At 40.5% G+C, this 25,941-nt stretch overlaps 1 protein-coding gene across 1 annotated transcript in view; it reads left to right on the top strand.

Annotated features, from left to right (window-relative positions):
- Positions 1-25,941, top strand: part of LOC133559324 (regulating synaptic membrane exocytosis protein 1-like) — a 280,539-nt gene that overhangs the window by 59,603 nt on the left and 194,995 nt on the right. The gene's annotated exons all lie outside the window — the stretch shown is intronic.

A 25,941-nucleotide genomic window follows, 5' to 3' on the forward strand; every position in this document is an offset into this window, starting at 1 on the left:
TCCTCACAGTAACACAACACAAACGCAACGCAACAAATACCCAGAATCCTTTGCATCCATGACAATTCCTGACTATATTATACACCCCGCTAGCAGCAAATCTGATCTCGGACAGCGGACCCCAAATCTCATCCCAAGTTTGGAATGCTTTTTACAAGGCTTAGGGAACCACCTGCAGTCTTTCATCTGGTTATCATTCCCAGACCAATGGCCAGATGGAGTGGGCTAATTAGGACCTGGAGGCGGCTCTCCGCTTCATCCGGATCCTCCCACCTCCCTTGGGTGTAGTATGCTCACAATTCTTTCACCTTCTCAGCCACAGATACTGTATGTCTCCGTTTAAAGTTGCCTACTGTTACTAGCAGCTTCGGTTTCTTTCTTTGAAGTCAGAGATCGCCCTCAAATCCGTCCACCAGCACATCCGCCGAGCTCATATGGTTTGGCGGGCTATAAGAGCGGCTTTGTCCCGGACGGCTTTCCGGAACCATAGGATCGCACACGATCACAAGATGCCAGCCCCCAATTAGCAATTTGGACACGACTTATGGCTGTCGTCTCAGGTCTTACCATTGGCTGGCTCCTCCAGGAAGCTTTTTCCCAGGTTCGTAGGGCCTTTTAACGTCACTAGGATCATCAGGCCTGCGGCGGTCAAACTCCAGCTGCTTCCTTCCATAAGCGACACCATCCAGCAAGTTTCCACCAGTTTGCTGTGCCCTCCGTCAACGCCTCCTCCTCCTCCGTGCATGATCAGCGGTCACTCAGCGCACACTGTGAAGGTCATTTTAGACTCCAGAAGGCGGGGCAGGCGAGTTCAGTATGTGGTCGACTGGGAGGGCTACGGCCATGTAGAACCTCCAATGGTTTCCAGCTCTTGTATCCTCAATCCATCCCTTGTGTGTGTCTTTCACTCTCGCCGTCATGAAAACCCAGGTAGGCGGTCAGGGATGAGGGGGTTAGTTTGTGTAGTGCCAGGTTTCTGGTTTACAGAGGCGCAACCACCTGCGTGTACACCTGATACTCATTAATTCCTGACTGCTTAAGCTCTCCAGCTCATTCACTCAGCACCAGTAGATTCCTGATGGCTCACCCTTCCAGTCGTGTGTTTCTCCTCTGCTTTGGCTCAACTGATGCTTCTCATTCCTCTGCTCTGATGCTGCCATGTAGTGTTAAATGGAAGGATGAATGGATCCAATACCAAATACTGTAGTTACAAGGGCAGTATTGGTCATATCAATATTAATACTTATACATCACATTTTCAAGATCATTGAATGATCAAACTTAAATCACAATTATAATCAGACAAAAACAAAGGATGGCGATGTAACAAAATCAATTGAATGTAAAAATGATTTTGTACTATTGGCTCTGATTTAGTATGAATGGAGGAGTTCAAGTACCTCGGGCACCTTGTTCACAAATAAGGTAACAGTGATATGTGAGATCACCAGGGGGATCGGTGCGGCATATGCAGTCATGCGGACCCTGCATCGGTCTGTTGTGGTGACAAAGGAGCTGAGCCAGAAGGTAAAGGTCTAAATTTTATCGGCCAATCTAGCCTCCTGTCCTTGCCCACGGTCATGAGCTATGGGTTATGACCAAAAAGACAAGATCACGTGTGCAAGCGGCCGGAATTAATTTCCTCCGTCGGGTGACGGGGCTCTCCCTTAGAGAGAAGCTCTGTCATTTAAGAGGCGTTCAGAGTAAAGTCACTGATCCTCCACATCAAAACAGCCAGATAAGGTGGTCTGAATGCCCTCCAAATGCCTCCCTGGGAGGGGGCCATGGAGAAATCACAGCTGGCCCGTGAATGCCTCGGGATGCCCCGGGAGGAGCTAGACAAAGTAGCTCAGGCTGCAGGCCCCGCGACCCCACTTCGGATAAGCGGAAGAAGATGGATAGATAGATAGATGGATGGGCTCTGATTTAAATCCATTGGGTTTTGCCCTTGAAGCCCTCCTGTGTCCAGGGACTTATTTCCTGAGTTTTGAAAAAACAAAAAAACAAAAATTTTTGGATGATAAAAAATATTGATTTGACCAATGTATTATTGACTGTACACTGACACTATATTGCTGTCGACATTTGTATCAATCCGCCCACCTCTGTTTACATCCTTGCGGTTAGCATGGCTTAGTGTATCCTCCTTCATGTGTAATGTAGCATATCTAGTTATTTTACCTCTTCCAATGATAATGGACTTGTAAGAAATACTGTTTTTTTGCTGCCATGGTGGCAAGGATTAATGACTTTGAAGTGGATTTGCATTCAAGAGATACAAAAGCTGCTAACGAGGACACTGTATTTAATTGAGAACGTATTCATTTGCTTGACGCTGGCAAATTTTCATCAACATGCATTATCACGATACGATGATAGTAGGGCTGCACAATTATTAAAATTTTAGTCTTGATCCTGATTTTGGCGGCTACAATTAAATGAGGGTGATCTTTGGCGATATTAACATTTAAAAAACAGGCTCTGCTGCTTTTCAAACCAAGTATGTTCACAACCAACAGCCAGGGGGGGCCACTAATAGACAGTGGACTCATTTGAGAAGGAGTAAGAGTGAGTGACAAAAGAGGTTTTTACAGCTTGTTCCTCACACGCACGCACGCACGCACACACGCACGTACACACACACACACACACACACACACACTTATATATACACACACACATACCTCCATACATACATATATATATATATATATATATATATATATATATATATATATATATATATATACATACACAGACCTGTATATATCGCGACTTGTCCAGGGTGTACACTGCCTTTCGCCCGAGTTCACCTGGAATAAGCTTCAGCCCCCCGTCGTACCCCAATGACCCTGAAAGGGACAAGCCGTAGAAAAAATAATCATGATTAATCACTGGTTATTATTTGCTTGCATAAATAAAATGTGCTCATGAAAATACCCCAAATGCAATTTGGTGATCTGAATACCACAGAGGAACCTTTTTAAATGTTTTACTGACGGTAGAGAAATTAGCATACGGTGGTGACGTATAGAGCCGAGGTGCATGATTTTGAGTGTGTCAAAACGCACACACAAAGTTAAAGTTAAAGTACCAATGATTACACACATACTACATGTGGCGAAATTATTCTTTGCATTTGACCCATCACCCTTGATCATCCCCTGGGAGGTGAGGGGAGCAGTGGGCAGCAGCGGTGCGGCGCCCGGGAATCATTTATGGGGATTTAACCCCTAATCCAACCCTTAATGCTAAGTGCCAAGCAGGGCGGTAACGCTCTTTTTTTTACAGACTTTGGTATAACTTGGCCGGGATTTGAACTCACTACCTACTGATCTCAGGGCGGACACTCTAACCACTAGGCGACTGAGTCCATACAAGCAAAAACATCGTGGAGAGGAAGAATGGGAAAAAAACAACACTTCTACTTGTTAATAAAGGGGGTAGGTGAAGTGCAATATGGAAGTATTTGGGCTTCAAAACAAACAATAAATGTGACACTTTAAACAGGGAGACGCCGCGCTGCAAAGTGCTATTTTAAAACACGCCTCGCCAAACGTGGCGATTAGTATTTCCAACTTTGCTTCAAACATAGGTAAACATTTAAATAATAAGCATTAAGATCTGCTCAAGGAGTTATGAAGAGTGACCAGTGAAAGTGTAGTTGTTACAACTTTCCTGCAGATGGGCTCCCATGCAGACTGTAGTCGAGGAGAACAGGAGAGACATCCCTTCCCGAGCCGATTTTTTCTTCGGGGGTAACACCCTTCACTTTAACCTGCAATGAGTCCTGCTTGTTATGATGTATCATATTCTGTTTGTGTTTGACTTCCTTAGTTCCTGTTTGTTCTGTCACCATGGTTGCTTATTAGTTTCACCTGTCCCTTACTTTTGACGCGGACCTGCCTTGTGATTACGTTCCTTATTTAAGCCTGCTTTTTCTGTTCATTCATTCTCGCTTCCTAGTTTGTGTTACACCTAGTTTGTGTTTCGCAACAGTGACGATTCCATGTTTTGTACTTGCTAGCTTCCACGCTAAGCTTACTGTTCCTCTAGCTCCCATGCTAGTAGTTTTGTTGTTCCTTTTTTGCCTCGTGCAAGTTTTTCTGATTCCTAGTCCGTTTTATTTAATAATAAATCATTGTTTCTTACCTCCACGCTGTGTCCGAGCCCGACTGCATCCTTGGAAGAACGAACCCGCATCATCATGCCAGCCAATCGTTACACTGCTAAGCTACGCTTTCGGGGTGGAATGACAAGGCTGCCGATACGTGATGATCTGGTTGCTTTATTTTTAGTTTTGCATGTTGTGTGTGATATCCTAACACTGTGTACAATTCATAAGTGGGCTATATACACTGGGGCAAAAAAGTATTTAGTCACCCACCGATTGTGCAAGTTCTCCCACTTAAAATGATGAGAGAGGTCTGTAATTTTCATCACAGGTACACTTAAACTGTGAGAGACAGAATGTGAAAAAAAAATCCCGACTTCACATCGTAGGAATTTTAACGATTTTATTTGTAAATTAAGGTGGAAAATAAGTATTTGGTCAACCCTTCAAAGCTCTCACTGACGGAAGGAGGTTTTGGCTCAAAATCTCACGATACATGGCCCCATTCATTCTTTCCTTAACACGGATCAATCGTCCTGTCCCTTTACCAGAAAAACAGCCCCAAAGCATGATGTTTTCACCTCCATGCTTCACAGTAGCTATGGTGTTCTTGGGATGCAACTCAGTATTCTTTTTCCTTCAAACACGACGAGTTGAGTTTATACCAAAAAGTTCTATTTTGGTTTCATCTGACCACATGACATTTTCCCGATCCTCTGGTGTATCATCCATGTGCTTTTTGACAAACTTCAGACGGGCCTGGACATGCACTGGCTTAAGCAGGGGGACACGTCTAGCACTGCAGTATTTTGATTCCCTGTCGGCATAGTATGTTACTGATGGTAACCTTTGTTACTTTGGTCCCAGCTCTCTGCAGGTCATTCCCCAGGTCCCCCCGTGTGGTTCTGGGATTTTTGCTCACCGTTCTCATGATCATTTTGACCCCACGGAATGAGATCTTGCGTGGAGCCCCAGATCGAGGGAGATTATCAGTGGTCTTGTATATCTTCCATTTTCTGATAATTGCTCCCACAGTTGATTTTTTTCACACCAAGCTTCTTGCCTATTGTAGATGCACTCTTCCCAGTCTGGTGCAGGTCTACAATTCTTTTCCGGGTGTGCTTCGACAGCTCTTTGGTCTTGGCCATAGTGGTGTTTGGAGTCTGACTGTTTGAGGCTGTGGACAGGTATCTTTTATACAGATAACAAGTTCAAACAAGTGCCATTAATGCAGGTAACGAGTGGAGGACAGAAGAGCTTCTTAAAGAAGAAGTTACAGTTCTGTGAGAGCCAGAAATCTTCCTTATTTGAAGTGACCAAATACTTATTTTCCACCATAATTTACAAATAAATTATTTAAAATTCTTACAATGTGAATTCCTGGATTTTTTTTTCACATTCTGTCCCTCACATTTGAAGTGTATCTATGATGAAAGTTACAGACCTCCGTCATCATTTTAAGTGGGAGATCTTGCACAATCGGTGGCTGACTAAATACTTTTTTGCCCCACTGTATTACCAAATCACCAAATGATTCCAGGGCGCAGTGCACGCTGCTGCTCACTGCTCCCCTCACCTCCCAGAGGGTGAGCATGGGGATGGGTCAAATGCAGAGGACAAACTTCACTACACCGAGTGTGCGTGTGTGATAATCATTGGGACTTTAACTTTACATACATACATATACATTTATGTATGTATATATATGTCTTGATTGGATTATCCAGAGAATAGTGCTCGATACCGTGGTAGAGCGCAATATGTAGGTGTGGGAAAAATCACAAGACTACTTCATCTCTACAGAACTGTTTCATGAAACAGTTCTGTAGAGATGAAGTAGTCTTGTAATTTTTCCCACACCTACATATATATGTATATATATATATATATATATATATAAAAACATCCATCCATTTCCTACCGCTTATTCTCTTTGGGGTCACGGGGGGCGTTGGTGCCTATCTCAGCTACAATCAAGCAGAAGGCGGGGTACACCCCGGACAAGCAGCCACCTGATCGCAGGGTCTATATATATATATATATATATATATATATATATAAAACCATCCATCCATCCATCCATTTCCTACCGCTTATTCTCTTTGGGGTCACGGGGGGCGCTGGTGCCTATCTCAGCTACAATCGAGCAGAAGGCGGGGTACACCCCGGACAAGTCGCCACCTTATCGCAGGGCCTAATATATATATATATATATATATATATATATATATTAGATTAGATTAGATTAGATAGTACTTTATTTATTCCGTCAGGAGAGTTCCTTCAGGAAAATTAAAATTTTCAGCACAATCCCATTCAAGATCAGACAAACATTAAAGGGAGACAGAACAGGATCGCTGACGGGTCTGCCGGCTTCCAGCGCCCCTTACAAAAAAAGATGAGATACAGGTAAACAAGGGGGGGAGAAAAAAATAGAAGATTAAAATAAAATAAAAAAATCGGTCTTAGCCTGGGCCCTGGAGAGGGGGTGCAGAATGAGGCTAAGGGAAAAAAACAACAACTCATAGCCATAGTACACATCCCTCTTACATGTGTGTAAGAGGGAAACATCAAACATCAAAGAACACATAGGACATTAAAGACATTAAAGCAGCAGATACAACCAGACACTTCTACATACAGCTATGAATAAAAAGTAAAAGAAACATATCCACTGTGGTGGCCTCCGCGGTGTTCCACGCCATCGTCCGCTGGGGTGGCGGGAGGATGGCCAGAGACAGGAGCAGACCCAACAAAGCAACCAAGACAGCCGACTCCACTCTCGGCCAGTGTCCAGTCCGCATGGATGAGCGATGATACGTCCAAGGAGACTGAGGTGTCCGACACCTGCTCACCCAGCCAAGACACCGCGAAGCCTCTCCGTCCCAGCGCTCAGTGCCAGCTCCGCAGCCCTGTCCCCTCATCCGCATCTCCTCCAGTCCCTCCAAAGCGACTCCGGTGTGGCAGACACCCAGCAGCTGGTGTCCATGGCCAAAAGGCTCCCGGGAGGCAGATCCAGAAGTCCACAAAAAAAGCACCACAGAGGTCACGAAAGTGCCACCCCTTGTCACACAGTCCCAAAGGGTCCCGGACCAAAAGGCAAAAAAATATAATAACACATGAAAACAAGAGGGAAACACAAAAGGATGACACAAGAGCACAGACATCCTGCCTACAGCAGCCACTACAGCAGCGCCATCTTGGGAAAAAAAAAAAACAGTATATGTATATGTCTGAAGACATATAAATGTCTGAAATGTTCATCATAGATGTATATCCACTGTTAGAGGCATCATCTAAAAAGAAAAAATCCGGATATCACATTGGATGATTTTTTTAATGATTTTTTCGGATGTTACTGGGGTTCATAAGTATTTGCACACATGAGAACATCAGTGTTAATATTTAGTGCAGAAGCCTTTGTTTGCAATTACAGAGGTTTGCTATTGTTTTTCAGCATGTTTGTACACACTGCAACAGGGATTTTGGCCCACTCTTCCATACAAATCTTCTCTGTATCCGTCAGGTTTTCGGGGCTGTCGCCAAGCAACATGAAGTTTCAGCTCCCTCCAAAGATTTTCTATTGAATTCAGGACTTGAGACTGGCTAGGCCACTCTAGAACCTTGATATGCTTGGTATGGACCCACTCCTTGGTTATCCTGGCCGTTAGCTTCGGGTCATTGTCATGTTGGAAGGCCCAGCCACGACCCATCTTCAATGTTCTGACTGAGGGAAGGAGGTTAATCCTTTCCTTAATACAGTGCAGTCGTCCTGTCCCCTTTGCTGAAAAACACCCCCAAAGCATGATATTTCCCCCCCATGCTTCACTGTTGGGATGGTGTTCTTGGAATGATACTCATCCTTCTTTTTCCTCCAAACTCGACGAGTGGAGTTTATACCTAAAAGTTATATTTTGGTCTCATCTGACCACATGACTTTCTCCCATGACTCCTCTGGATCATCCAGATGGCCATTGGCAAACTTCAGATGGGCCTGGACATGGGCTGACTTAAGCAGGGGAACCTTCCTGTGCGATGCATGATTTTAAACCACTACGCCGTAGTGTTCTGCTGTTAGTAGCCTTGGAGACAGTGGTCCCAGCTCTCCTCAGGTCATTCACTAGCTCCCGCCATGTAGTTCTTGGCTGATTCCTCATATTTCTTATCTTGAGTGATGCCCCACGACGAGAGATCTTACATGGAGCCCCAGTCCGAGGTAGATTAGCAGTCATGTTTTGCCTCTTCCATTTTCTAACAATTGCTGCAACAGTTGATCTATTCCCAATCGTCCCATAGCCTTTTCCAGCTTTTTAGAGCTCTACAATTGTGTCTTTATTGACAGCTCTTTGGTCTTGCCCATGGTAGCAGTTGGACCTTGACTGACTGTGGGCTGCACAGGTGACTTCCATGAGCTCAAAGGGATGGTGGGTGGGGGATAAGTGGTGGGGACTTTTTTTAAAGGTAGACTGACACCTATTTGAGAGTCATAATTCTTGCTGATTCTCATGTGTGCAAATACTTATGAACCCCAGTAACATAATAATAAATCATTAAAAAATCATACCATGTGAAGCAGTCCAAAGTGCATCTCCAGCAGAACCCACTTTCTTTTTCCTTTTTTTAGCGCCTGAGGTGCGCTCATGGAAGAGAGGCTGCACTTACTGTGCTCAAGAAGCCCCAAAAAAGTATACTTCAGGAAGTTATTTTAAAATAGTACGCATGTTAATAATATATTTCCTAAATGAAAAAACAAAGAGCATTAAAAAATTGCCAACAGATACCAAAACGTATCAATTGAATTTGTTTTACTCAACACTTTATGTCACCCATCATGTAGCTATTACATTTCAAAAATATGTTGACAGACCATGCAAATATGTCGACGCACACACGGATGACGGAAAATTCTCTGTAAAACTGCAGCATGAGCACCATTTGTGTGTCGGTTTACACATACTTTTCAGACATGCTAAATAAAACGCTAAATAGTCTTTGAAATCGGTGATAGGTGTTGATAAATCACATTGCTCGTGCTGTATAATATATTTACACCTTCTCCCAGTATTGTGGGTGTTTTGTTGATCAGCATATATTTTGATTTGTAATGAAGACAAAGACACAAATTGGATAGCACGCTGATTCTGCTTACCTAACAGACGCAATCCACTTTGCATGCATTTAGTAGACCAGCTTTGCGTGTGCTATCAATTTTGCACATGTTTTAGTACACGCAAACCTTTAGTAAATCAGGCCCTAAGTTTTCTAAAATGCAGAATTGAATATCAAAGGTAATATTTGGAAACACAGTCACAAAGCTGAACCGAGTCTCCAGCTTCGACTTTGGTTTTGGATTTGGTTATATGCGTTTGGTGCATAGTAACACAATGCAGTTTCAAAAGTCTAGATACTGTTTAAATTAAGGTGGTAAAGTATTTTCTGCCCAAAAAAAAAAAATGCCGCTAAAGCGAGTGTGGGTGGATGTACGTTGCATGCAAATAGACTCTCAGAGCAAGACAAAGACCTGGAAATTATAAAAGCATTGTGGAACTTGACTTCAGATGTTGATTTAAAGGGCCGCACTTCAGTGTTTATTTTTAAATGGCAAAGAGATAGTTCTTTGTCACACGAATTATTAGTTTTTTAGTCGTGTCTTTCATTTATTTGAAAATTGATCCAAGAGCTAGAGAATGACTTATGTTTGGCCACTGAAGCCCAAAAGGGAATAGTAGAAGTTTGCTTCTTGCAAAAGCTCAGGAATGGAGACACAACTTGCCAACATTTGGCTTACTCGCACTAATGAACCTCAAGGACTGAGGGACTTTTATTTGCCTTATTTTTGGACACATTTTTTGAATGTCAGGCAGGGGGCATTTTAAAACTTGCTTTATTGTGACTTTATTGTGGTTGAGGATCCAGGTTCTGGTGCCGAAGTAGTTTTGGAAACAACCGAGTCATTGGAGAACTGCAGAACTAAGTACGCTTGTGGAGTTGACCCATTGTGATGATATTCAACAGTTGATACCAAATATGACTAAATGTTTAGTTTATGGGCGTAATAGAAACTTTACCATGAATGCATGATCAATTTTACAATCAAACTAAATCAAACTACCTCTTAGTAAAACAAGGTTAGATTCGAAAACATATACATGTCTGTTGATCAGAATTAAGTCGTTAGATTTTTTTTTTTACAGTATTATAAATTTACAGTGACCTGTACACAACTTTTGACCACATGTCCATTATACTGAGGGATTTTTATCTTTTACATTTTAACTAATGCAGTAGCAATTCCTGGTAATTGGTATAGGCCATAAACTATACCAATTACTAGTACTGTTGTGTGGCCATAAATAATATTTTGTTTAGTAGTAAAGTCTATTTTTGTTAATTTGACATTTAATACTGAGCTAATAAGTATAACTGTGCTGTGCAGTTGTAATATCTTGTTTTCTTACAATTCTGAGTCGCATTTGGAAGTATTCATTCTTTCACGTTTGTCTTAAGTGTTGTCATAGTCAGGAATTAGTTTTTGTTAATAAAGTGAATGTCCCAGTCTTGTCTTTTGTTGCGTCATAAAGTGTTTATACTCTAAGTGTTGCACTTATTATACACCAGTTGTTTGATTGTGAGCCACATCTTAGTTTTGATTTTTGATAACTACATTTAGAGCTGTGAAATTGCCATGTAAAGTCGGCAATGCTAATTAGTAGCATGAATTTGGCACTGAAAAATAATACAAACGCAACACTTTTGTTTTTGCTCCCATTTTTCACAAGTGGAACTCTAAAATCTAAAACTTTTACTATCTACACAAAATATCTATCCTCTCAAATATTGTTCACAAATATGTCTAAATCTGTTTTAGTGAGCATTTCTTATTTGGCAAGTTAATCCATCTCACCTCATAGTTGTGGCATATCAAGATGCTGATTAGACAGCATGATTATTGCACAGGTGTGCCTTCGGCTGCCCACAATAAAAGGCCTCTCTGAATTGTGCAGTTTTATCACACTGCAGAATGCCACAGATATCGCAGGTTTTGAGGGAGCGTGCGAATGTCCACCAGATTTGTTGCCAATTAATTGAATGTTCATTTCTCTACAATAAGCCGCCTTCAAAGGCCTTTCAGAGAATTTGACAGTACATTTAACGTGTAACCACACCAGCCCAGGACCTCAACATCCAGCAAATGCACCTCCATGATCGTCTGAGACCAGTCACCCAGAGAGCTGCTGCAACAATTGGTTTGCATAACCTAATAATTTCTGCACAAACTGTTTTAGGGAAGCTCAGTTACATGCTTGTCGTCCTCATCTGGGTCTCGACCGTACTGCAGTTCTTCATAACAACAGAACTGAGTGGGAAAATGCTCACATTGGATGGCACCTGGCACGTTAGAGCGGTGTTCTCTTCATGGATGAATCCATGTTCTCACTGTTTAGGGCAGATGGCAGACAGCATGTGGGAGAGCGGTTTGTTGATGTCAACATTGTAAATCAAGTGGCCCATCTGGGGTTATGCTATGGGCAGCCATGTTATGGACAACAAAAGCAAGTGCATTTTATTGATGGCATTTTGAATGCACAGAGATACCGTGACGAGATCTTTAGGCCCATTGTTGTGTCAATCACGTGAGACCATCACCTCATGTTGCAGCATGAATATGCATAGCCCCATGTTGCAAGGATCTGTACACAATTCCTTAAAGGTGAAATCATCCCAGTTTTTGCATTGCCTGCATATTCACTGGACATATCACCATTGAGCATGTTTGGGATGATGTGGATCAGCGTATACAACAGAGTGTTCCACTTCCTGCCAATATCCAGCCAGCAGCTTTGCACAACCATTGAAGAGGAGTGGACCAACATTCCACAGGCCACAATCAACAAACTGATCAACTCTATGTGAAGGAGATGTGTTGCACTGCGTGAGACAAATGGTGGTCACTCCAGATGCTGACTGCTTTTCTGACCCCTCCCAGACCCCCAATAAAGCAAACCTGCACATTTTAGAGCAGAGTTTTATTGTGGGCAGCCTAAGGCACACCTGTGCAATAATCATGCTGTTTAATCAGCATCTTGATATGCCACACCTGTGAAGTGAGATGAATTATCTTGGCAAAGAAGAAGTGCTCACTAACACAGGTTTAGACAGATTTGTGAACAATATTTGAGAGAAATGGGTCTTTTGTCTTTATAGTAATCATTTTAGATATTTGAGTTCAATTAATGAAAAATGGAGCAATAAAAGTTTTGTATTTATATATTTGTTCATTATATAATATAAATCACCAAATAGCTTGTAAAGGAAAACCTTACTTTTGAGGGCTTTCTATCAGGCATGTTTGCTGTGTTGACATGGAAATTTTAAACATTACCAAGGCAGTACGCTACGACTACACCTGTTTGCTTGCCAAGTGCTTGAGTCAAAGGTGTGACGTCTCGTAGAGTTAGAATAACAGGTTTCAGTGTTTATGTATCATGGTTTCCCGCAGCGCTTTGTTGTTAAGGCGGCCGCCGGCTAAGCCAAAGTCTTAACAAGCTGCTCCGCTTTGTACTGCCTCTGTCTCTGTCAGTACTCTCTGCAGCACCCAGCATTGTCCCACCTACAGAACCATCTGATTGGTTACACGCAGAGCTTTAACAGCCAATCAGCAGTGCGTATTCAGAGAGCATGGAGTCAGTGCTCCAGCGTTGTGATGAGCAGAAAGGTGTTTAGCAGGTAAGCATCAGGAAGCAGACTCTCCCCAAATTATAATAAAGACCTCCCAGTCAGCTACTAGTAACATCACTATGAGCCCATTGACGTTCTAGAAACATAAATGGCAGCTCAGCTCGCTCGCAATCCTTGAGGTGAAGGCTATTTAGCTTTTAGCGTAACGTTAGCTCATTTTACGGTGTACGTGCGTGTGTGTTACGGACAGCAAAGCTCTGTCTGTCTTTTATTTCACTTTACCTTTTTCAGTGCTGATTGAGCTGTGTTGAAGCAGCAAACAACGACATTATGTTAAATGAAGAGTTTCCTGACGCTGTCTCTGATAGTTGATATAATAATATAACTGCATCATAAAGCCTGCATAAACTCCATGGTGTTCAGGGATGAATAGTCTCTCCTTTTACTACTGTACGATTTTTTCAGATATAGTTACATTAATCATTAGTAATGTAGCAGCCTAGTGTGGAATGGCAAGGTGCTATCAGCCTGCTAGTACACGTTTGTTTTTACTTTATTGAAAAAATATCGAGATATAAAGTACGTATATCGTATATCGCCAATCAGCAAATGGTTCGGAAAACACAACCAAAAATTTTACACTTCTTCACGTGACAAAGCCGTCCTACTTCACCATAGTCTGTAGTCAATTGCCCCCCAGGCTATTTGGTGGCAGCGTTGAGGTGGAGACGTGATGGTGACAGATCGAGTTACACCGATCCTTACACCCACCTACCTCCTTCTCCGGTCTGTCCGCCGGAGAGACACCACCTTAACTAACACATTTTCTTGGGAAAACACTGTATATGGTCAGGTAAAACAACATTTTGGTTTGTGCAACATTGTCATGTTTCATAACCGTACGTAAAAACAGAACATGAAGTTGTTGAATTTTAGGTGTTTGTTTCATTTTGTGCTACGATAGACGTACACATGCATAAGCTATTAAATAATATTTGTGATGTTGCATGGGCTCCATGTTAGTGTGCATTGATTTTCAGATAATGTATATTGTACATCTAATATATCACTGTATTGATGAACACAGGTGTAATGTTGTCAGTTAGCTATGTTTGTTTCTCCATACGCATGACGGTCGGTGAGTGTGTTTTAATGTTTTTTTAAAACTCCATTAATTTTAATCAGATTTATTTTTAAACACTGGAGCAGGGAAAATGTGCCTTTTTCAAAATTAACCTAAATTAATTAATTGAAAAAATATTGCAAGTATTTTTTGATTCACTTCTTTAATTGGATGTATATGGTAACTGAAGTATAAAGGAAAACAGCAACAAAGCTATTTGTATACATTTTTATAACCTAATTACAAAACTCCGGATGAAATGTTGGTGGCAGAGGGGTTAGTGCGTCTGCCTCACAATACGAAGTTCCTGCAGTCCTGGGTTCAAATCCAGGCTCGGGATCTTTCTGTGTGGAGTTTGCATGTTCTCCCCGTGAATGCGTGGGTTCCCTCCGGGTACTCCGGCTTCCTCCCACTTCCAAAGACATGCACCTGGGGATAGGTTGATTGGCAACACTAAATTGGCCCTAGTGTGTGAATGTGAGTGTGAATGTTGTCTGTCTATCTGTGTTGGCCCTGCGATAAGGTGGCGACTTGTCCAGGGTGTACCCTGCCTTCCGCCCGATTGTAGCTGAGATAGGCGCCAGCGCCCCCCGCGACCCCGAAAGGGAATAAGCGGTAGAAAATGGATGGATGGATGGATGAAATGTTATCAAACAATAAAAAAAAAGGAAATTGAAAACACATTTAATAAAAGCAAAATGTGAAATACAATTTAGATCTATCATTGTAGGATTGTCCTGATTGTTTATTGTTGGTGAATACCCCAGGGAAGCAGTTATTCAAAGAACTGGAAAAAATATGTAGGATGGTTGACTGAGCTCTGCAGCAACGTACATTGAATTTTTACTGTAACTGCTCATGTGTTTAAAGACTTACCCCATGTTAGACAAAATGTCAAAGCGAAGGATTTGTGGTGTCCAATGAAAAATAATTTTTTTTAACCTGATTCAAATGTTTGATATTATTGTCTTCTGACCATGAGACATATTATTATACCCCAAAGATAAATTTATTTTTCAGAAATGGCCAGCCTATATTAAAAACATGCAGAGCTGATACCAGAAACCCCAGTGTCCCAAATTATTTGGACACAGTTGCCAACGGTCTGCAGGCATACACAGAACAAGTTCGAATGTAACTCAATTTACTTTTCAAAAATCACAATATTAAAAAATAAGCGGGCTGCCACATACAATTAGAAATCATACGTCTATACTGAAAAAAGTCTTATGATCTATCAAATTGCATCAAGTTAGAATGATCAGCAGGCGATGAGAGCCAGAGAATAAGGCACAGTAAGAGCCATGGATCGGGAAGTAACTCCTGCAGTGAAGCAGCAGGTGACCTTTTTGTGACCTTTGGATATGGTATTCATGTGGCGTTGCACAAATGTAAAGTTTTAAGATTATATAAATGTGTGCACTTGTTTCGGTATTACACTATGGGCCTGATTTATTAAAGCAGTGGTTCTCAAATGGGGGTACACGTACCCCTGGGGGTACTTGAAGGTATGCCAAGGGATACGTGAGATTTTAAAAAAATAGCATCAATTCAAAAATCCTTTAGAAATATATTTATTGAATAATACTTCAACAAAATACGAATATAAGTTCATAAACTGTGAAAAGAAATGCAACAATGCAATATTCAGTGTTGACAGCCAGATTTTCTGTGGACATGTTCCTTCATGAATCCAGATGGATCTCTATTACAATCCCCTAAGAGGGCACTTTAAGTTGATAATTACCTCTATGTGTAGAAATCTTTATTTATAATTGAATTACTTGTTTATTTTTCAACAAGTTTTTTAGTTATTTTTATATCTTTTTTTCCAAATAGTTCAAGAAAAACCACTACAAATGAGCAATATTTTGCACTGTTATACAATTTAATAAATCAGAAACTGATGACATAGTGCTGTATTTTACTTCTTTATCTCTTTTTTTCCAACCAAAATGCTTTGCTCTGATTAGGGGGTACTTGAATGAAAAACATTTTCACAGGGGGTACATCACTGAAAAAAGGTTGAGATCCACTGTACTAAAGGTTTGCATGTATTAAAACAGGTGTAAACTTGATATCCCACGCAAAATTGATCTTCTTAGATTGTATGCAGATAATTTTGTCTCTTAAGTGAGCAATAGAAAGAGTGCAATCCATTTAGCGTGTCTTTCTTCATGAATAGGCAGACTATTTGATGAATATTAGAATGAGGGGGCGTGGCTAAGATGCACGCAGAAGTTTGCCTCTGCAGTAACTTCGGTGAAAACTGCAAGATTTAATTCAAATTCTCCTTTTTTTTCCTCATTAAAACGGAAAATGCTTGGCCAACCTTATGCATGTCTATCACTTTGGGTGAGTTATACTCCGTCAAAATAGATAACAACGATTATGCCCAGGATACGAAGAGGGAAGCAATCAGAGTCACCTGTGGCCGTAAACGAGCTCGGGGCTAGCGCTGAGATGGCATCGTCAACTTTGGAGAAGTTGTTGGATAAGATACTCAAGTCTATGAACAAACGTTATGACATGCTTGAGGAGAAGCTTGAGGCGCTTACAAGCAAGCAGGCGACACTGACCAACAGAGTGAAGGACATGGAGCTGCAAGGTTCCGACCACGAGCACCGCATTGAAGCGCTCAAACAAAAATGGACTGAAACGCGGAAGAGCAATGAGGAATTACCAGCTAAAATAGACAAATTGGAAGGGCGCTCAAGACGTAATAACATAAAAATAGTTGTGATCCCAGAGCAAGAAGAAATGGGAACACCTACGGATTTCGTTGTGTGACCTGATACCAAAGTTGTTTGGAACGAGTAACTTCTCCAAGCCAGTGGTGGTGGACCGCGCGCACCGTGTCCCGCTCGCTCGCCATGGTGATGGCAAGCACCCCAGGAGTATCACCACAATAATACACTTCTACCAGGACAAGGAGCTACCTCTTTGACTGAGTCGCGGCCAGGAGCTGATCTACGACAGCCTGAGCTTGTTCCTGTTTCCTGACTACACAGCCGAGGTGACAGCGCAAAAGCGTGCCTTTCGAGAGGTAATGAACATGCTGCGGGAGAGGGAAATCAAGTTTATGCCATGTTTTCCAGCTCGCCTGCATGTGGAGTACATCGACCAGGTAAAGGAGTTTACCACTCCTACAGCCACTAAGACCTTCATTATAAAGCATCTTAGCGGCTAACCATCAGTAAAGGGTCTACCACAAAAGGCTTATTATAAGCATAAAGGAGAAATACTTTTCCACTGAGGTTTATTTCACCGAAGGACGCAGGATATCAAAAAGAAAAACCCTTTGCTGCTGAGCCATTGGTTGGAGCAGTGAACACAACTCCTAGCATGCGCCCTGCGTCTGAAGACGGGGGTGGGGGACTTTTGGACTGGGGAATCAACCAACACGACGTCTTATGGACAACATCACAATGGAGATTTCACTCTTAAACACTGAACCACACACAATGGGGACAGAGGGAGGGGGGAACAATGGGGTGTGAGTGTTGTGTATATATGTGTAAATCTGAGCATGAAAGTGGAGGAGAGAGATGCGTAATCATATTTCAATTTACCAATCACTAAGGTTTTTTTTTTCATGTAATGATAACATTTTCTAAAAAACTTTAATGTCAACTTGGAAGAAAAAAATCACACTCGTTTCATGGAACATTTTGGGCTTAGCCAAAAATATCAGAGCAGGGAAGGTTTTTTCACACTTAAATTAATTAAAAGCAGTCATTTTATTCTTACAAGAAACACATCACTGTAAAGACAATCAACACAAACTCAAAGCTAGCTGGATATCTCAGGTTTATCATGCACCCTTTTCTTCACCAGCTAGAGGTTTCATAAAAATGTGCCTTTCTTACTTACATCAAAAATAATTGACCCTTACGGAAGATTTATTTTATTAAATGGTCACATTACATCCTAATCAGTAACTTTTTTGAATATCTATGGACCAAACACCAATGACTCAAACTTTTACCAAATGTAGCTCCTCTCATATCTACATTGGTGGTGATTTTAACAGCCTTTCGGATCCCACTTGAGATACAAACGTAAATTGTCAACTAAATCTAATGTAATTGCTAATTCGACTAAAACCATTAATAATCTTATGAGATCAAGAAATATCATAGACATATGGAGAACAAAACATCCTAATAAAAGGTAGTATTCATTTTTGTGGCTGTACACAATTCTTACACAAGAATCGATTCCTTTTCAGTGGAAGCCTCTGCCCTCTCGAATGTCAGTAATCCTGAGTACCACAGTAGAGTCATATCAGATCACAGCCCTGTGAGTCTCCAGATCTAAATTGATCTCCTTAAAATCAAACAAAAATGGAGATTTAATCCACAATTATTATTATATGAAGATTTTAAAGAGTATATGAACAAGATTATCCAAGATTTTCTTGAGGTGAATGATAACTGAGAGGTCTCAAACTCCACATTGTGGGAAGCCCTTAAAGCTACTTTGAGAGGATATATAATTTTGTTTCGAAGCTCAATACTAAGAGAACAAAAAAAAAAAGGCAGAAATTATTAGAAAAATAAATAAAGAAATGGAAGAAATTCATATAAATTCTCTTTTGCAGTCTGACTACAATAATATGCTGAAACTGAACAATGAATATAACTCTTTTCTTCATGGGAAAGTATTCAAACTCTTACTGAAAAATAAACAAAAACATTTTGAAATTATATAAATCTAGTTCAGCTATATCGGCTATTGATTTGAATTATTGTTTTACTCCATTAAACCTACCTCAACTGAGTCCAACACATTAGAATTTTTTAGACAATACTATTTCAACTGAATAGTTTGTAAAAGCACTGAGATCTTTCTCCGTGAATAAAAGCCCTGGTCCAGATGGATTTGGTGTGGAGTTTTATCTAGCTTTTAGTGAAATACTGTCCCCTCTAATACTTAGAATGGTAAATGACTAAACAACAAACTCCTAAGCTCTTTGCATGAAGCCTATATATGTATAATACCATAAAAGGGAAAACATCCAGCCAATTACAGGTGCTGGTCCTATTATTAGAATATCATGAAAAAGTTGATTTAATTCATTAATTCCATTTATAAAGTGAAACTTGTAGAATGTATACATTCATTCCAAACAGACTGATACATTTCAAGTGTTTTTTGCCAAAAAGGAGATGATTATAGCTGACAACCAATGAAAACCTTAAATTCAACATCTCAGAAAATTAGAATATGGTGAAAAGGTCAGATATTGAAGACACCTGGTGCCACACTCTAATTAGCTAACTAACTCAAAACACTTGGAAAAGCCTTTAAATGGTCTCTCGTTTTGATTCTGTATGACACACAATCATGGGGAAGACTGCTGACTTGACAACTGTCCAAAAGATGACCATTGATACTTTAAAGAAGGAGGGCAAGACACAAAAGGTCATTGCCAAAGAGGTTGGATGTTCCCAGAGCTCTGTGTCCAAGCACATTAATAGAGAGGCGAAGGGAAGACAAAGATGTGGGAGAAAAAAATGTGTACAAGCAAGAGGGATAACCGCGCCCTGGAGAGGATTGTCAAACAAAACCGATTCAAAAATGTGGGGGAGATCCACAAAGAGTGGACTGCAGCTAGTGTCAGTGCTTCAAGAACCACCACGCACTGACGTATGCAAGATATGGGCTTCAGCTGTCGCATTCCTTGTGTAAAGCCCCTCTTGAATAAGAGACAACGTCAAAAACGTCTCGCCTGGGCTCAAGACAAAAAGGACTGGACTGCTGCTGAGTGGTCCAAAGTTATGTTTTCAGATGAAAGTAAATTTTGTATCTCTTTTGGAAATCAAGGTCCCAGAGTCTGGAGGAAGACAGGAGAGGCACAGAATCCACGTTGCCTGAAGTCCAGTGTCAAATTTCCACAATCGGTAATGGTCTGGGGTGCCATGTCATCTGCTGGTGTTGGTCCACTGTGTTTCCTGAGGTCTAGGGTCAATGCAGCAGTCTACCAGGAAGTTTTAGAACACTTTATGTTTCCTGCCTCGGACCAATTTTATGGAGGTGAAGATTTCATTTTCCACCATGACTTGGCACCTGCACACAGTGCCAAATCTACCAGTTCCTGGTTTAAGGACCATGGTATCCCTGTTCTTGATTGGCCTGCAAACTCACCTGACCTTAACCCCATAGAAAACTTATGGGGTATTGTGAAGCGGAAGATGCAAGATGCCAGACCCAACAATGCTAAAGAGCTGAAGGCCACTATTAAAGCAACCTGGGCACTCATAACACCTGAGGTGTGCAACAGACTGGTCGACTCCATGCCACGCCGTATTGCTGCAGCAATTCAGGCAAAAGGAGCTGCAACTAAGTATTGATTGCCGTACACGCTGAAACTTTCCATGTTCATACTTTTCAGTTGGCCCACATTTCTAAAACACATTTTTTGGTACTAGTCGTAACTAATAATCTCATTTTCTGGGATACTGAATTTGGGATTTTCAGTAATTGTCAGTACTAATCATCAAAATTTAAAGAAATAAAAATTTCAAATATATCACTATGTGTGTAATGAATTGATATAATATGTAAGTTTCACGTTCTGAATATAATTACTGAAATAAATAAACTTTTTCATGATATTATAATAATATGAACAGCACCTGTGTAGGCCTATATCACTCCTCAATCTAGACCATAAGATTCTAACTAAGGTACTCGCAACAAGATTAAGCAACCACATAACAGAAATTATTCGCCTGGACCAGGTCAGTTTCATCCCGGACAGACCTTCTTTCGGTAGGTTATTGAACTCGTTGTACTCAGACTGCACAGGAAACAAAAAGGCCGCCGTCCTGTCTCTAGATCAGGGGTCACCAACCTTTTTGAAACCAAGAGCTACTTTTTGGGTACTGTTTAATGCGAAGGGCTACCAGTTTGATACACACTTAAATAAATTGCCAGAAATAGCCAATTTGCTCAATCTACCTTTAATAAATAAATATATATATATATTAAAAAATGGTTATTTCTGTCTGTCATTCCGTCGTACATTTTTTTCCTTTTACGGAAGGTTTTTTGTAGAGAATAAATGATGAAAAAAACACTTGATTGAATGGTTTAAAAGAGGAGAAAACACGAAAAAAATGAAAATTTTATTTTGAAACATGGTTTATCTTCAACTCTTTAAAATTCAAAATTCAACCGAAAAAAATTAAGAGGAAAAACTAGCTAATTTGAATCTTTTTAAAAAATTTAAAAGAATTCGTGGAACATCATTAGTAATTTTTCCTGATTAAGATTAATTTTAGAATTTCGATGACGTGTTTTAAATAGGTTAAAAGCAAATCTGCACTTTGTTAGAATATATAACAAATTGGACCAAGCTATATTTCTAACAAAGACAAATCATTATTCCTTCTAGATTTTCCAGAACAAAAATTTTACAAGAAATTCAAAAGACTTTTAAATAAGATTTAAATTTGATTCCACAACTTTCTAGATTTGCCAGAGTAATGTTTTTATATTTTAATCATAATAAGTTTGAAGAAATATTTCACTAATATTCTTCGTTGAAAAAAACAGAAGCTAAAATAAAGAATGAAAATAAAATGTATTTATTATTCTTTACAATAGAAAAAAATACTTAAACATTGATTTAAATTGTCAGCAAAGAACAGGAAGGAATTTAAAAGGTAAAAAGGTATATGTGTTTAAAATCCAAAAATATTTTTTAAGGTTGTATTTTTTGTCGAAAATTGTCTTTCTGAAAGTTATCAGAAGCAAAGTAAAAAAATAAATACATTTATTCAAACAAGTGAAAACCAAATTCTATTTGAGTTTTGTCTTAGAATTAAAAATGTCGAGCAAAGCGAGACCAGCATGCTAGTAAATAAATACAATTAAAAAAATTGAGGCAGCTCATTGTTAAGTGCTGCTATTTGATCTATTTTTAGAAAAGGCCAGCGGGCGACTCATCTGGTCCTTACGGGCTACCTGGTGCCCGCGGGCACCGCGTTGGTGACCCCTGCTCTAGATGCTCACAAAGCTTTTGATTCAATTGTGTGGGCTTATCTACTTATTTCATGTTCTCAAATTATTTACGTTTGGAGAAAATTTTATAAAATGGGTTAAAATAATTTATTTTGCACCAAAATCATATGTCATAACCAATAATGTAATATCGGATAGTTTTGAATTGCATCACGACGTGAAACATGGCGACTGCCTTTCACCCATACTTTTTAAGTTGGCCCTAGAACTACTGGCTATTCGTTTAAGAATGAACTCTAATATTAAAAGATTTCCAGTGGGCCCATCAGAGAGACTCATCTCACTTTATGCAGATGATGTACTTGTTACACTTACTGAGCCAGAAATTGCATTGCCACTTATTTTAGAATATGTTTTGGTAAAGTATATTTTTTGTAGTTTTATTCCTTTTTTATTATTATTATTATTATTATTATTATTGTTATTATTATTTTTTGTATTGATCCCACACTAATATTGCTTTTTTTGTCACTTTTGATATGTTTTTGTCATGGTTTATTTGCTTTTTTTGTAACTTTTTATTTTTTATTTTTTGCATTTGATCAAGCCCTGCGACTTTTTCTTTTTTTTAAGTCCGAACGGTGGAGAGATCCTCGGGAGTTGCTCTTGTGATCACGTTCTGAGGATCCTTGATGCTGAGGAACATTCATCCATCTTGCTGTGGTCTGGATAGCCTGCTGGTCCTGAGCCAGAGCAGGATGGATGGACATATACAATATCTAATATTGTCTATACTGTAAACCTTGAGTTGTTAAAGTCCAAGTGCACTTCTCTCCTCAAGTGTGCATGTCAGTGTGTATTAGTGGATGTATGCCTGTATGAAGGGTCTGTGTGAGCAAAGTATGACTGCCAAATGTGATTTCAAAAGGTAAAATTCAATAAAATATATTTGCAAAAAAAGATTGGTCAAAATACTGGGAGGACAAAGTGCACAATTTTGTGTGTGTCTGATTTATCAAGGCTGAAACTGTCCCGTGGCCGCTCTTTTGTGTCTATATCTAGTACATCTAAAAAAAAGGACGTGCTAACTGGCATTTGCGCAGATACCTTTGAGAAAAGACTGGATCTCGCTGCAGCTCCCGTTCTACGTATGTCAACACATATAGGTTGTCTTAAAATAATAGACAATATCATCTATTCACTCAATATACTTTATGATTTTCTAGCTGCTGGAAGACTAAAGGGGCTTAATAAAACTCATTTGATTGATGCGTTTTTGTGTATGCTGGTGTTTGTGTTTAATGAAGTTATTTTCATATATATGAAAAAATAAATTGTTGCAACGTTTATTTCTTTTGTCTGTAGGGCACACTCGCATGTAGTGCCAGGGCACACTTTTGGCATGCTAAAAAATACTTCTAAAATGCCCTGACAAAGTGGTACATATCTGCTGCATGTACCAAAACTTAGCAAAACACCAAAGGTAGCAGCAAGATAACATGAATGTGCAGTATATTAAGTTAATTTGAAGTTAAAGTACCAATGATTGTCTCAGACACACACACACACTAGGTGTGGTGAAATTTGTCCTCTGCATTTGACCCATCCCCTTGTTCACCCCCTGGGAGGTGAGGGGAACAGTGGGCAGCAGCGCTGCCGCGTCCGGGAATCATTTTTGGTGATTTAACCCCAAATTCCAACCCTTGATGCTGAGTGCCAAGCAGGGAGGTAATGGGTTCCATTTTTATAGTCTCTGGTATGACTCGGCTGAGGTTTGAACTCACAACCTACCGATCTCAGAGCGGACACTCTAACCACAAGGCCACTGAGTAGGTGTCTCCATGGTGGCAGCCGGTAGTACACGCTAAAACCTCATTTGAATAAGGCAATCTGCAACAGTTATCAATTGTGCAAGCACTTTTAGGAGATCACGTGCAACACATCCACAATCGTGCACGGGATTTTATCGTTTGTACACGATGGTTAGCAGGGAGTATTTGGATCTCCGTAGCCCAGGCTGTGTGTAAGGGAAGGTTTAGGACTTCTAGTTACAGCTTACCCTGAACAAGATTAAATGAATGCATGCATGAGTAGACATAAGTTTAACAATCAAAATTCAACTGAAGAAGAAAAGAAATACAATAATGCACACCCTACCCATACCGTAGATGTCGAAGTTTACATGCGAATGCAGAACCTCATGGCTGTGAGGACATGCTTACCACATGATCTGCCATGCTGCAAATGTTTTCAAGCTGTTCTGTTTGGCAGCTTAGTCATGCAGTATGAGTGATCTGTAAGCCTTATTGTGCCGGTATATCCATCTATTTTCTACCGCTTTTCCCTCTTGGGGTCGCGGGGGTGGCTAGAGCCTATATTTATGTAAAATTGGTAGAAATTACTGTTTTATTTTGATTTAAAGTATCAATTTGGAATAGAAATGGACAGTACCAGTTTTTAGAGGGGAGAGACTTAGGAAATAGAGAGAGAGATGAGTGGAGGAGACAGCCTGGTTTGGAAACCTGGAAATCGACAAGCAGAGTAGACAAGCAAAAACATGAGACAATTATGGATTACGTATTAGGACCTGCTGGTTGATGAGATGAGTAGACGGGCAGAAGAAGTAAGAGCAAGAAATAATCCACAAAACGCAGCAATATAAGTCTGACACAGAGTAAACAAATAAGTAAAACTAGAAATAACTGCAGCACTTATACGGAGTGCAAGAAAGGCAGTGATAGAAAATTGTAATTACGGTGATATTGATAGCTACAACTACAATAGAGATATAGGGATAGTGATTGTTCCTGTTCACATCTTTCCCCACGTTAGAATCCAACCCGCTGAGTCTCTCCTCCGGCATTTGGAGGTTTATGCTCTCTGATCTGCCACTGTATGTCTTTGATAGTTATCATTAGAGGAACAAATATTGCTGCAATGATCCAGAGTACAGTGTGCATCCTGACCAAAATCACCAGGGCATCCATAACCCACAGGGACATCACTCTTTTCAAAGATGTAGCAACACACCCATACCTCTGAGAAAGGTCAGGTGGCACTTGGCCATACAAAGGGACAGATGCACCCCCCGCCAAAGCCCGCTACGCACAGTACCAACAAGGCCCACTGGCCAAGGACCAAACAGCCTGGAATATGCGCTGACACCCTGTAGCTAACCCACCACGCACCAGATTGGCCATGCTTCACCTGACCTGTTCTGGCCTTCAAAACACGCTGTGTGTGTTGTGTGCTGTGTGTGTGTGTGTGTGTGTGTGTGTGTGTGTCGTCCTGTGTACTAAAAACAAGGGAGAGCTTATTCTTGTGTGAATAATGATAGTAGAACTGATGTAGCGCCTTTCCCCACCCTTTAAACCCTAGTGTGACTTATGGTATTGTGTGGAAGGAGGTACTGTTGTAGACCATAGCGACGATACCCCACCCTGCATATTATTTCGCCGCACTCAAACCGACAGTAATCTAGGCGGATTTTATCTGATGAAACAAGGGGGCCACCAGTAGGCCCAAAGCAACCACACCACCAAAGAGAGGACCTTGATGTGACCTGCACAGAAAGCCATGCACCCGAGGATCAAAGACAGCTAGGTCCCCAGAGCCCAGTCATACAAACATGGCAAAAAATTTCTCCTCAGTTTTTTACCTAATTTTTCTCTCTTTTGGTCTCTGTCTTTCCCCACAGTATTAGCACACTATCCTATTTCCACAATGTGGAAATCCAGTTAATCAACACGTTGATAAACTCATGCTTTCTCTGGTGTATTGATTGTAAGTGTTTCTAGTGTCAGCAAATGCAGCTTGAAACAATCAATTAAAACTGACAAGTCTTGTAATGACTGGATTTTATGAACATAGCTTTCCTTTTGAAACAACATCTGTTTACTTAAGGTAGTTGTGTGTAGCTACTTTTAACATTAGGGTAGTTTTTTACACTGCAATGAGGTGGGCACTTGTCCAGGGTGTACGCCGCCTTCCGCCCGATTGTAGCTGAGATAGGCGCTAGCGCCCCCCGCTACCCCAAAAAGGGATTAAGCGGTAG

This window comes from Nerophis ophidion, linkage group LG09 (assembly GCF_033978795.1).
Source record: "Nerophis ophidion isolate RoL-2023_Sa linkage group LG09, RoL_Noph_v1.0, whole genome shotgun sequence".
NCBI lineage: Eukaryota > Metazoa > Chordata > Actinopteri > Syngnathiformes > Syngnathidae > Nerophis > Nerophis ophidion.